The 13,263-nt window shown below is 39.3% G+C and overlaps 1 protein-coding gene across 4 annotated transcripts in view; it reads left to right on the forward strand.

Moving 5' to 3' along the window:
- The window catches only part of NRXN3 (neurexin 3), a 914,575-nt gene that overhangs the window by 439,002 nt on the left and 462,310 nt on the right, over positions 1-13,263 (forward strand). The gene's annotated exons all lie outside the window — the stretch shown is intronic.

Below are 13,263 nucleotides of genomic sequence, written 5' to 3' on the forward strand. Positions count from 1 at the left end.
GCCAAGGGTACCAGGGACTCGTGGTGCAATTCTTTACCAAGCATGACACTAAGAGTCTCATCTCCAGGGAGGGATGAAATTCTTGGAGATTTCTTGGCCAGAGCAATCTTTTACCCTTTCAAACCATGGGTTATATAATAAGATTTTACTTTCCTGAATTTCTATTTTAAAATTTGAATATAGAATCCTTTCCTTGCTCTCTCTTTCACAAATGAATGTGCTGTTAAATACTCCAAATTCATCTCAGTAATAGCATTGCAGGGAGAGGAGAGAGAAATGTTCCTAAACATGCATTTTAAAAACTTGTTTGGTATTGATGAATCACAGTTTTTGTTTTTTTTTGTTTTTTTTTTTTTTTTACTACTTTATTTTTAAAAAGCACTTATCTTCATATGCACTTGTAGGCTAGGAGGAGATGGTATATGGATGGAGGTCGTGGCCTGATAGACAATGGTCTTTGCTGGGTTCAGGTACCAGGTTACTTACTTGGACCTGATATATAATTGTCTGAGGCATTTGATATAGCTTCTATGGCTGTCCCTATTCAAGGAAAGGCTTGGCACTCAATTCCCCTTAAGAGGGAGGTGAGGCATCTCTCTGAGATGCTTCTGAAAGTGTCCTGAGTGGTCAATGTTTCTTAGTCTATAGCCACGAGTTCCAGTAGGTCACAACAGAATAGCACCTGTGTTGGGGATTCAGGATTTGAGGAGTGAGCAAAAGCAGGACACAGGGCAGCATTGGTAGCTGTCTGCCCCTGCTGTGAAAGCCAGCTTGAAGAGCTGTGGACTGTGTTTGCACTGATGAATGTTGTGCTCTGCAGCTTGTGAGCTGTATTGAATCCCCCACCATGCTGCCTTGCTATTGCTGCTGGCATAGCTTGTTGTGTTTATGAATGTGACAGTCAAACACATCAGAGGCACAACTTGCCCACTGATCTGTGAAGACCACCTGCCTTGTTCAGTGGGAACCCAGCTGACAGCAGCAGAGAACACAAGATTACCAGGAGGGCTTGATTGGAGGATTTATGTCTGTAAAGCTCCTTGGGACATGCCAGCCTATGAGGTTTGGTTGTCCATTCATGAAGTTCATTTAAACCTTGAGGGGGAAGGTTATTTTCCTAGTCTCAAGAGAAAAGTGTTGGAGACTATTTTCCACTTCTAATCAATCTATTTATTATGTACCATGACATTTCACCATGATATAAAGTGGACAAAGAGGGAAAGACATGAAGAAGACTTCAAATGCAGAGCCCAGTAGTTTTAGAAGGGAGTCAGAAATACTGGTCTTTGCCATGATTACTGTGCCAACAAAGAGAATTGTGTTTAAATTAGGGTTTGTATTGGCATAATTATTTTGATAAATATCACACCCAAATGAGCATAGTTAAATAAAAATGATGAGCTGTCTTAGCCCCTTTGTGGTGGGAATGAAGATGATGTTCTTTGGGAGTTTTTGGGTTGTTTTCCCCCCTAAGAACATTAATATCCTTTTCTGTCCTCCACGTTGTTCCAGGACATAATGTTTTTATTTCTGTTGAATTGTAGGAAGCAATGATTATTTCATTCATGTTGTGGTTTTCCTTGCATGAGGAGCACTTTACCTTCCTGCTCAGGATCTCCTTGTTTCTTGTGCTGTGTGAGGTTATAGAACAGGGGATTCAGCTGTCTACTGCAGTTGTTTCTGCTGGAATTCGTATTTGTTTCAGTAATATATGGCAGATTATTATCTCAGTGAGGACAGGGCTGGTAGCTGCATTACACTGACTTGTAGCATTGCTGTGGCTTTTCTGAAGATAATTTCTTGGAGCAGCAGTTGCAAACTGTGCTTTCTTCATTTTCAGCTTTAGACTGAAAAACCCCTAATCAAAAGACAAGGTGACATTTTCAGGTCTCCTGCAATGTAGTTAACTTCCCCCTTAGCCCCTGTCTCTGGTTGTTGCCCTTTTCACGGCAGTGTAGGATCATTTCCTGTGCCCAGGCATTATTGGAGGACAACAAATCTCCTGAGTGCTAGATTCCTAAAATAAGAAACAGCCCTGCACTTCTCCTTTTCTGTTTCAATCTCATTTGCTAGACTTGATAGTGTATGTTTTAGTACTTTAATTTTTCTTGCGGTAGCACTTAAGCATAATTTGCTGTCAAACACATGCTCTCTGATTGAAGTCCAACCAGATTTACTTGCAAATGTGTCTGGGTCAATAGCTTTTGTTTCAATTAGATTTACTAAGGACCGTTTTGGTGCTCTGCCATGTTACTCAAAAGGGAGGTTGTGGGGAGGGCCTTGGCCCTGCCAGGCACTTTAATTAATGGGTTTTTAACTAATGGGTTAAAAAAGAAAATAGGAAAGCAAAAAACAATGGAACAAAGAATAGAAAAAGGAATTGGGGAATCTGATATTATTTGCCTATGGGCAAACAGGGCTGTAGCAGTTTTTGCTAAGGATTAATCAGTAGCCAGGGCTCAATCTGATGGGTGCAGTAGAATGCAGTGCTTTGAGAAGTAAAAATTAGTAGAACCAGGCATCTTCGGATGCAGATCGGGGTGTGGCCACAGTTAGCTAAATAAGTGAAAACCATTTGTAGCAGGGTTGAGCCAAACTCCAGAGTAGGCTGAGAAGAATTAGATATTATCCAGTATTATTTATTTGTCTGTGTTTTCTCCTGAAAATACAGGGGCAGGGTTTTCACATGAGGAATTTGAATTTATGCACTGAGGTAAGAAGCTTGATTCATTTGTCTTCTTACCCCTGCAGTTACAATGAGATATTTGACTTCCCATTGATGCTGAAGACATTTGTGTGCCCAATGACTTTTCATATACCCATAATTATCTTTCTAGATAAATAAAACTAAATCATTAGATTTGTCCCAAAATGCTTGAATATCTTTTTATGGTATTTCATAGAATCTGTTGGGAAACTGGATTCAATAATGTGGTAGTGTCCTAAACCCATGCTTTCTTTGCAAGGTTATCTTTCCAGCCTTCATGGTCTTTTGATGGTCTGAGTGCAAGGCTCCTTGGCATCAAGCTGGATTTTGTATTTTCCCCACACTTAACCTGTTAAAGGAAAATTTCAGTAGAGTCAATTATTAGTAATTTTAAACAGTTCTTTGGTTGCTTCACATGGCTAGTGTCTGAGAACCAGCAAAAGCTTGCAGTGTCTGTGTGGGGGTCAAAGGAGGGATCACAGTGAAGCTGGACTGGCAAGAGTTCCAGCAGTGAGGCAAGCCACATCCCAGCTGGAGACTGGCACTGGAGCTGACCCATGGGACAGGAGAAGCTTTTTTGTTTTTTAAAGCTGCTTCCGTGGTGATCTCTACAGTTATCCTGAACTCTCTTTTAAAATTTGGTTTGTTTCAACCAGCTATGTTAATAATTTCTCTAAGTTTTGTGTCTTGAACTTTGGTGCCTCTAATCTCTTTGAGCTGAACTTTGTACTACTTGGATACCTCAGAGTCATTGGAAACACTGTGGAAGAAGATCCTCTTCATCAAAATATATAAATATTTGGAAGAGTAATAGCATTGAGAAATTTCTAGTCATAATAAATCTTGGCATGTTCCTTCAAACAATACAAATACAAACAAGTATCAGAGGAAAGACTGAATGGTTTGAAATGCCTGATAATCAAAAGTAATTCCATACACTTTCCATTTTTAAGAAGCTGCTTTAATGTTCTTAAGTTAACTTTGCATTTTACTGGTGTGTCAGTTATGATCAACTTGACATCTTCTTCAGTGATTTTGTGAAGCAGCTTGGCATACAAATATCTTTCTACAGATGGACAGTGATATATAAGTGTATGCTATTACTCTTTCTCGTATTTATTTTTATTTTTGTTATTAAAAGGAATAAAATTCATATGTGAAAACAAGCACAGATGACACAAACCCGGTCCCAAGCTAGCTATTTGGGTGATGCTTTTATCCTTCTCAAAAAGATTTGATTTAGATCCTTTGGAAAGCAAGGGACATAGTGGGCCCTCCAGTGCATTTATCATGATTGCACCATTAGTGGCAGCTATGTTCCTAAAACAGGAATGTTGTGGATGGTGACATAAGAGACAGTGTGGTGGGGATGGCTACATTAGATTTTTGAATGTCCGTTCAGAAGGTTTGATCTGGCATCGTAGAACAAAAATGGAGCTCTACACGGTCATTTTTATTGGTGCTGCTTTTCAGAACATACTTTTAAAACATTGCAAGGTGTCAGATGTCAGTGAACTGTGTGAGCTCCCCACTGCCTCAGAGGTAGTTGCTCCAGCCTTCCAAGTCTGAATCAAGGCAGTTGATTTATAGCAGTAAATTGCACAACCTTGCATCCTGCTAGGATAACACTGCCCTTAAATCTGTTCTAACCACTGAGCAGAGAGCTGGTTAACTCTTCAAAATCTGTTGTGCAGAGAGAATTTGTCTACAAAACAGCAGATTAGAGGGAAATTAAGCAGCCTGGTCTGGTTGACAGACCAGCAAGTGGCAAGGGGATGACTCCTGGGTCCTGTGCTTCTTCAGTTGCTGTCTCCTGTCCTGACACTGAGTGAGAGGGATAACTGGCCTGTTCACCTCAGGGTGCAAAGCTGAACAAAAGCAGTAGAAAAACAGCTGCTTCTGAGTAGAGGACTCCGGGGTGAGTGTAGAACTGATTTAGTATATTGCTGAGGGGCTCCTAACTCCAGCTGGCTTCACAAGTCTTTGGTAGTTTGTGTAAATTCACAGACTGAGGACAAATGCACTCTGCTCTGGGGCTGCTTTGTTTGAAGGGGGCTGCTTAACCTCATCAACTTCTCCAGAGGCAGTGGAGAAAGAGGTCTTTTTTAAGAGGTCTTTTTTAAGGGTCCTTTTTGATGGTATCTTCTGGCAACATTGTTCTGTAACACGAGGCAGTGTGTTTATTTCCATGCTCTGCCAGCCCCTGATGCTAGTGCCACCTGTTTTGCTTCCCACTGCACAGCTGTGCCTTTGTGTACAATTTCTGAAATGCGTTTTTATGACATCTGTGTTTGAGCTCCCTTGGGATCCATCACTTGCAGTCCTTTCTCACTGGGCACTCTCTCCCTTCGCAGAATCAGTGCTATAAATATAGCTCACTTAAATCACTACTCACTGAAAGAACAGAAAAGATTCATGAGTAAAATTTTGCCTTGGTGGAAATGAAATACTTGCTATTGTGATTTTATCCAGTAGCACTGAGTGGAGATTTCTTTCCTTTACAGTTGAGTCCAAGTGACATAAAAATGAGAGCAAGGTATGCACAAATGTTCTGCAAGTATTAGACCTGTACTCAAACATTTGTTTTGTTCTTGGATTTGAACTCCTTGTGGTGGATGTGGCTCAGGGAATGATTCTGTGGGAAATGTGCTGTAGTCACCATTATGAAATCCAGCAATTGCCAATGGAGTGAGCTTACCTGTTCATGGCTATGAAACCTTTTTCCCCAAGAAGAGCTATGAGGATTGCTGCTCCTCTAGAAGCCACCTGTACTCACTCAGGATATACACAAATGCAGCTTAAAGCAGTGTTGTATGGGTGTTTTCTAGAGGTGTATAAATACCCTATACATGTGTGGTTGCCATTACTCTGGACACTGCAGCCCCTACTGTGATATCTGTAAAAATCCTCCAGTTCAGGCCACAATAAGTGGCTGAGCACTATGGTATCCTAGCAGGTAATTATTGGAAAAGTCTGGCTTCTTGAAGATGGTCAGCATGTCTGTTTAGGGAATGTAGTTTGCAAAATCTTGTAGGATTTATTCAGATTTTTTAAATCAGAAGACAAAAATGTAATTATATTAACAAATAGAAACTAGAATATTGCAGCCATGAGGGCGTGTTCTTTCCCCATGGTTTGAGAGTGCAAGGAGGAGCAGGGTAACCTGATGTAACAGCAGAGGTTGTTTCTGCAAGCAGGCTGGCTGAATTTCACAGTGACTGTGCTGGCCTTGAGATTAAAGAACTTCTGAGGGCTGCCTTTGGGATAAGGTGGCATCTAAAATTCCCTCTCACTGCAACACCCTAGGTGTTCACTGAGTTTAATGTAGAAGGAATGCAGCAACAGTCAGGCTCACATTTTAACTGCTGGAGGGGAGAGTATTATTTCAGTGTAATTTTTTGGCCACTACCAAAATAGTAGACAGTTTTACACCTTATGGTCATTCAGACTTGTTTTGTTATCACATCTTTGAAGAACCAGTCTGCCTGCTACATTTCCTGTTTCCTCATTATGAACAGGCCAAAAGGTGAAATAAAATGTATTTCAGCCCCAGACGTGGCATAAATGAGAGAGACTTCTGACAAAGAGCCCTAATTATTAACTGACTACTTGAACTTAAAAATGCTTAAAATACAGGTCATGGCCAGTTTTTGTTCAAGTAAACTGATATTTGTAACTAGTTTACGACAATGTTAACAATGTAGGTGGCTCTTATATAGCTGGCCATCTCTACAAGCCTGTTCTTCCCCTCCTGACACAGTCCTTTAATTATACTTGGAAGTGGCCTAAGTTCACAAGGAGAGAGCTGGAGGCATTTGCCTTGAGTACAGCTCCCAGCAGCTCTCCTGTACCCTTTCTGCTGTGACTTGTTTTCATTGCCTGGTACCAGCAGAGTTTTCAGCTAGGCAGATAACCCACAATTTCTAATATTCTGGTTATCGTGAATACTTCTGACTCATTTTAGGGCTAGAGGTTTCCTTCAAAGCAGATGCTGTTGAACTCTAGAGAAAGAAAAGAACGTGTGAGTGTCATGAATGCAAGTATGGGACCCTTGGAGAATGCAGTTTTTCTGTTTCTCTGTTTTATAAAGCTTGGCTTCTAATGAGCCTCTAAAATAGAGGAAGCATGACAAATTCCTGAATATCTTCTGAAGCGGGAGATGTTAAAGAAAAATCACATCTTTATGAATATGTTCTTACATTTTGCTCAGCAAAATCCTGTTCCAAAGTACCTGGATGCTCTAGTACACGATCTCTGAAGTCATTGGGCAATAGTGAACTGCAGCTGAAGAACCTGTGTAAATATTGCTGGTAAATTGAAAAACTATATTTCTCACATTTGTCTTACATTTTGACTCAGGCTGAAAAACTTGATATAGACTGTAGGAGTAGGCAAGCTTCCTTGGATTTAAAGAAAACAATGTATTTTAGTAATCTGACACAGTGGGATTTTCTTATGAAGATTGATCTTTACTGTAGAGCACTGTCATTAATTCTCAAATATAAGTCTTGTATTCAAATTTACAGTATAAAATCCATGGATGCAATGTGAAGTGTAGCATGTTTTATCCCCTGAAGCAATTTAGAGAAGTAAAGTAAGCTTTTAATTTACTAAACAAATGTATTCTTTCTCAGATGAAAACAATGGATGGGCAGTGCTTTTTCTTACCATGGCAGCAAAGCAGCTCAGGCCATAGTGCTGGTTCATCCCAGTACCTGTTTCCTGCTTGCACAGGGAATGGAGAAAGAACAGTTGCATGGTCTGGGCAGAATTGAATGATTATGACATTAACTGGAGATTTGAGTGATTCGGTTAATTTTTCTTTCTGACTAGGGATATTCTTTGTGGCATGACAATTTTCTTTATCTCTGATGTAGTTCAGTTTGAAAAATAGAGTTGATATTTTTGTGCTTCAGAGAAATGTTCTGAGATAACTCAGTGTATTATACATCTGGGACAGTCTGAGCACCTATGGTGTCTGTGTAAGGCTCTGGTGAGAATATAGATCAAACTCTGTTGCTCATATTCTTCAGATCCTGAATAAAGGAGTAGCACCTTGTCACCAGTTTTTATCCATTTGTGTTCTTAGTCCTCATGGAGTTGAACTAGACTGATTTGGGGTCTTTCTTCTTGCACTTGAGAGTTTTGTTTCAGCAGATATCTCTGTTCTAACAATTTCTTTTTGTCTTTTGGTTAAAATAAAAATAACACAAGCAAATCAAAATTTATTTTCTTGCTATAACAAACCCAAGCCACAGATGAGCTGTGGCTCAAGAGCTGGTATCTTTCAACCTATCATGGCAGGGCTTAATTCTCTTCTTCCCCTGGTTAAACCACTATCCCTTTCTGTGACAGAGCTGAGAATTTAGAGACTCAGCCAAAGCCAAAGTCTTGTGCAAGAGCACTGGACTGATTGGAGAGTTTTACGTCTCCCACAAGTGAGGGCTGAACAGTCTGGCTGTCTTAGGCCATTCCTGATATCAGTCACTTTTCCTCAAATGTATGAGCCAGCCTAGTCCACTGTCACAGTACACAGCTGCATCTCCACTTGAAAAAGTACCATTTGCCTCCTCTGCAAAAGGAGTAGTGTGATTTTCTTGCTTGATTTTTGGTGGTGGTGGTTTTTTGTTTTTTTTTTTTTTGGGGGGGGGGGTTGGGGTTTTTTTTGTTGGGGTTTTTTTTGTGTTTTGGGTTTTTTTGTGGTTTTTATTTTTTTGTTGTTGTTGTTTTTGGTATTGTGTTTTGATTTTTTTTTTAATCTTGATAGTTCTAGATCATCTGATCATCACCATATTCATTCATTTTCCTCTTGCATACAATTTTTCTCCCTTTATAACTGAGGTCAAATCCTTATATGTAGGTAACACCAATCATTTCATACAGTTTGTCCCATTACTCTGTTCTGGCTCAACTCCCTTGCAACATTCTTCTGTCTGACCAGTAACAAATGGGGCCTGGAGTGAGATGGAAATGAACTCAGGAGTGAGTTTATGGGACTGCAGGGGACCATCTGTTAATGTAAATGTTTAAGGTAAAATGCATTAAAGCCTGCACACTGACGAGACATTTCATTTGCATTCTGCCTCTGGGATTATTTCTGGCTCATGCCTAAGGGCAGCAGAGTTCCAGGGCAGACAAGCGTGCTTTCTCCTTTTTATCTTTTGCTAGTGCAAGTTTTACGTTATGGTTGAGATGCCAGACCCAAAATTTGAAATGTGGTGCTTAGATTCAAAATGTGGGTTTGGTTTTAAAAATTAATGTGGCCTGTGCTTCGCCTCATGAAAGTATGGATTCTACAATACCTTTTATATTTATAGAAAAATAATTCAAATATCATTATTTTTAGAAGCAGGAGAGACTACTCTATTCTTTACTATTTAAACATTAAATATATGAGCAAGAAAGAGCAGATCATAAAAAGAAGGTGCAATGGGTTGATACCACTCACCTCTCACTTCATGCATATCTTAAAATAATAGGGAAATCTAACCTACATTTTTCTAACATGTTCTGGTAGCCTCATGAGTAACCTAGGGGAAGATGGCTTAAAAAGGTCTGAAGCTGTGTGTTGCTGCTTGCCCGTCTGGAGACATTCCATAATTCTAATCCTGACACTGTTCATTTAGGGTCTGTGAAGAAATTTTAGATATTCCCAAACCTAAAGTGGGGCATAAATCTACAGTGTTTTAAGGAATGCAGTTCAAAATATGACTCTTCTGAATTAGAAACTGGGAATGCTTTTTAGTGTCTTTTTTATTTTCTGCTTGACTCTAAGCTGCCCTTAGAACAAAATATTGTTGTTATGAATCGGAGTCATATTACAGAGCATTCCTTTGTTGGTGGTGTACCTTTAGGAACTTGAAGAAAAGGAGAGTTTGAGAATTGGAGTTTGAGATATCTCAACTCCAGTGACTTTACTAATTTTAAATTTGTGGGATAAAATACAGACAAGGTTATAGTTATTAATCAAGTGTCTGTTGATTACATAAATCTCCAATCTAGATCTGATAAGTCTGGACTGTAACAATTGTTTTTCTTGTTAAATAGATGAATTGTTCATACAGTGTCATGGGTAAAGCCCAGATGGAAACAGCACCACTCAGCTGCTTACTCGCTCCCTGGCCCTGCCACTGGGATGGAGGACAGAGAGAAAGACTAAAAGTGAGAACTCATGGGTTGAGGCAAAAACAAGTAAACGGGGCACAAAAGAAATATAATATTATTATAATAACTGAAGTATTTGAATACTCAAAGCAAGTGATACATAATGCTTACCACTCCCCAACCAATGCCCAGCCAGCTCCTGAGCAGGCCCCTGACCAGCTTTCCCCTGGTTTAAATGAGAAGCATGATACTATATGCTATGGAATATCATTTTGGAGTCAGCTATTCTGGTTGTGTCCCTTCTTAACTACTTCTGCCTGTCCAGCCTTCTCCCTGGCAGGGCATGAGATGCTGAAAAGTCCTTGATGTAGCATAAATACTAAAACCATCAGTGTATTATTAACATTATTCTTATGATTAACAGGACTATACCAGACACTAGGAAGAAAGTTAATTCTATCCCAGCCAAAACCAAGACTTACAGTAAGAAATGTTCAAGTTCTGTCTAGAGCTGCATAGATCACACACTGCTTAAAGGCATTAAAGAGGATTGTGTTCAGTTCATCTAAACACAGCATAGATTGGACATTACTCTCTTCTTGTTTTATCTTGCATATGCCAGTCTGAATATGGCTAGATAGCTTGGATGTGGCTTGCTCTGATACCAGTAGAGGGTTATTCTTGTCTGTATTTCATTTATAGCAGAAGAGAGCAATAATTCCTATCTAATTCTTTTTCCTGCCTTGGCAGCAGGAGTGTCACAAGGGTGACATTGGCAATGAAGGTTGATGAAGAACTTTGTGCCTATGTCTTCTTACTTTAGCAAGCTTATTCTCTACTAATTCCTTGCGTGGGTACCCTGCACTGAACATGCCTTTGTGTGGGTTAGAAATGGATTAAGCTTAACTGCCAAAAGAACTCTAGGTATAGAATAAGGGAATTACAGACAGAATGCTGTTAAGCCACATTCTTATTTGTTCCAAAGTAATTTTCCTGTATTGGCAAGCACTAAGGAAAGCTTCTTGTCCTCTTGTGGTAAGAGGAGAGAAAATCCAGTTTCGATTGAGCATGCCCTTCTTTTCTCCTTTTCTTCTAACTCCAGTTTGCCCTCTGTGCCAAGCTAAAGAATTGCACGTTCACCTCTCACTCTGCAGCTGAAGAAGATTGATGTGCAATTAAGATCTCTAAGGAGATGTATTAAACGCTGTAAAGATTCCAGATTCTGTCATGAATCTTCTTTTTATGTTGTTTTTCCTCTCCTTCTTATCCTGTGTATTAGTATCTCATCTCCAGGACTGTGGTGACCCTGGCTCATACTCCAGTAAAAGGCAGGAGCTGAAGGTATTATGAAAGCAGTCACTGAAATTTGCCTCTGGTCACAAAGATCTTTGAAACTGGTTTGGTGTCATACATTTTTACCTCCATCTTTTCTCCTGTCTCATGCTGTGTTAGGTGTGAATTTGATGAGTCACAGTTGCTGCAATGTGGCTGCCTTTAAATGTTATCCTAAGACTTGATTTTTTTTCTTTTTAATATTGAAAGAGCTTCTAAAGTTTTGGAAATTCTCTTCTATGGTAGCTTTTTCCTTAGAACTGCTAGGAGCAGTGGATATTTTTGTAACTTTCGGCTCATGACAAAAGTGGGTAATTGTGTGAAAATTTGGAGAGATCAGTCATTGTGAGATACCCACATCTATTTTTTGGATCCAGATATTCAGTGTGGTTGATTCGTTTTCCTAATATTTTAGTGGGGCTTCTATCCCAAAGTGAAGGTATTTCCTTTCTTAACTTGTATCTTGGTGTTTGGTTTTCTGTAGGGTTTTTCATCATTTTACCTGTCTTCAAGTAGTTGTGTGTTTTGGTTTTGTGGCGGTCTTTTGTTTTGTTGTTTTTCTTTCGTTCTTCAAGCATCCTTCTGTGTAGTTTAAATTAAACTTCCTTGTGGATTTTGGTACAGGCAATATTGAGCATACCATTGTGCATTAGGATTTCAGGCATCTTTTCACAGCAAATATTTCTTCTCATGCAAAGCGGTTACTACTAATCTGAAATATTAAGTCCATTTCCCTATTTCTTGCCATATGCATGATATTGTTCTTTTGATGGACCATTTTTCAGAATTGCTGTGCTTACACTACTGGTATGTAGATATTGAGTCTATAGTATTACTGCCTTCCTTTGTACATACCAAATTCTAAGATTGCTGCTTGTGTTTGAGTTTGCAAATCTTTTGTCTCTGTCTTGTATTATGGATTTAAATTTGATATAGTTGAGTGAGATGGAAATCTTCCTGCTCATGTTTGTGAATTTGGAAATAAGGCCTTGTGTGATGGCAGACTAAGAAAGAAGTAAGGCATGTTTTCACGTCTTATTCCTTATTGGCTTGTCATCTGGGATAGAGGAATACTCTAGTAGTGCAGTTTTTCAGAGAGCAGATCAAAGCAAGAAAATATTGTTAGTTGAATATTCTTTGTTTATAGACAGGACTCATGATAGCAAAGACTGTTAAATTTTATCTCTACTTTTGTGAAAGTCTGTGATAAAATTCCTTCAACAGAAGGCAGAAGTCAAGCCTTGATTACTTGCAGTCCACAAGACTTGTGTAGTAAGTTTAGAGAGAGCATTAGTTTCAGTGTTGTGAGCAAATTGGACTACAAGTGATTATTAAGTTTTCCCTGCAGTTTCAATTGCAGTGAATATTCTTCAGCTCCTTGCCAAAGTAATTGTAAAAAAAATTGTTGTGCTCTGTTAACTTCCAGTGCTGCTTTTTGTCTTCCCTGCTGGTGAATTGACCTGCCTGTACAATTCCTGCAGTAGTGTCCTCTATAGTAGGAGTCCCTACAGCTGTAAGATTTTAGTGATTGGCATTTTGTATGCAACCACTTCAAAAGTGAAATCAGCTAAGGGAATTGAGCTAATAGGATAGTTAAGAAAAGGTCTGAGGACTGCGGAAACTCAGAAATTATAATCTTCAGAGCAGAATCTCCATCCTCTAAGGGTGCTGAGCAATTGTAAGTCCTATTAGATGTGATGGAAGTCAACACCTATAGTCTATAATCTAAGATTATGCAAAACTTTCAAAAACACTTGCATTTTTCTGGAAGTGGGTGCCACAGAAATTAATTTTTTTTTTCAGTGTTGAAATCCCAGCAGGGCCAAATACTTTTTTTTCATTCATTTGTCTAAAAAAAGTGTTTGAAGCCAGTGTCAGACAACAAACAACAGTGTGTTGTGATGGTGAATGTGTCCACTTTTCTCCTTAGAAGAGCGGAGGTGTTGTTTAAAGCCAACAAAATGGATGAGTTGAACACAAGAACTAAAGGCAGGCAATAGAGTTAACTTCGTTTTGGTGTTCTCCCTTGCTGAGTATTTTTCTCTTTCAGAAAGGAGGAAGAGGGGATTCTGTTTTTTGCCATGCTTCGTGTAAAGGAAGAAGTGATGTACTAAGGAGCA

The sequence above is a fragment of the Pyrgilauda ruficollis genome, unplaced genomic scaffold (assembly GCF_017590135.1).
Source record: "Pyrgilauda ruficollis isolate IOZ18807 unplaced genomic scaffold, ASM1759013v1 scaffold28, whole genome shotgun sequence".
Lineage (NCBI taxonomy): Eukaryota > Metazoa > Chordata > Aves > Passeriformes > Passeridae > Pyrgilauda > Pyrgilauda ruficollis.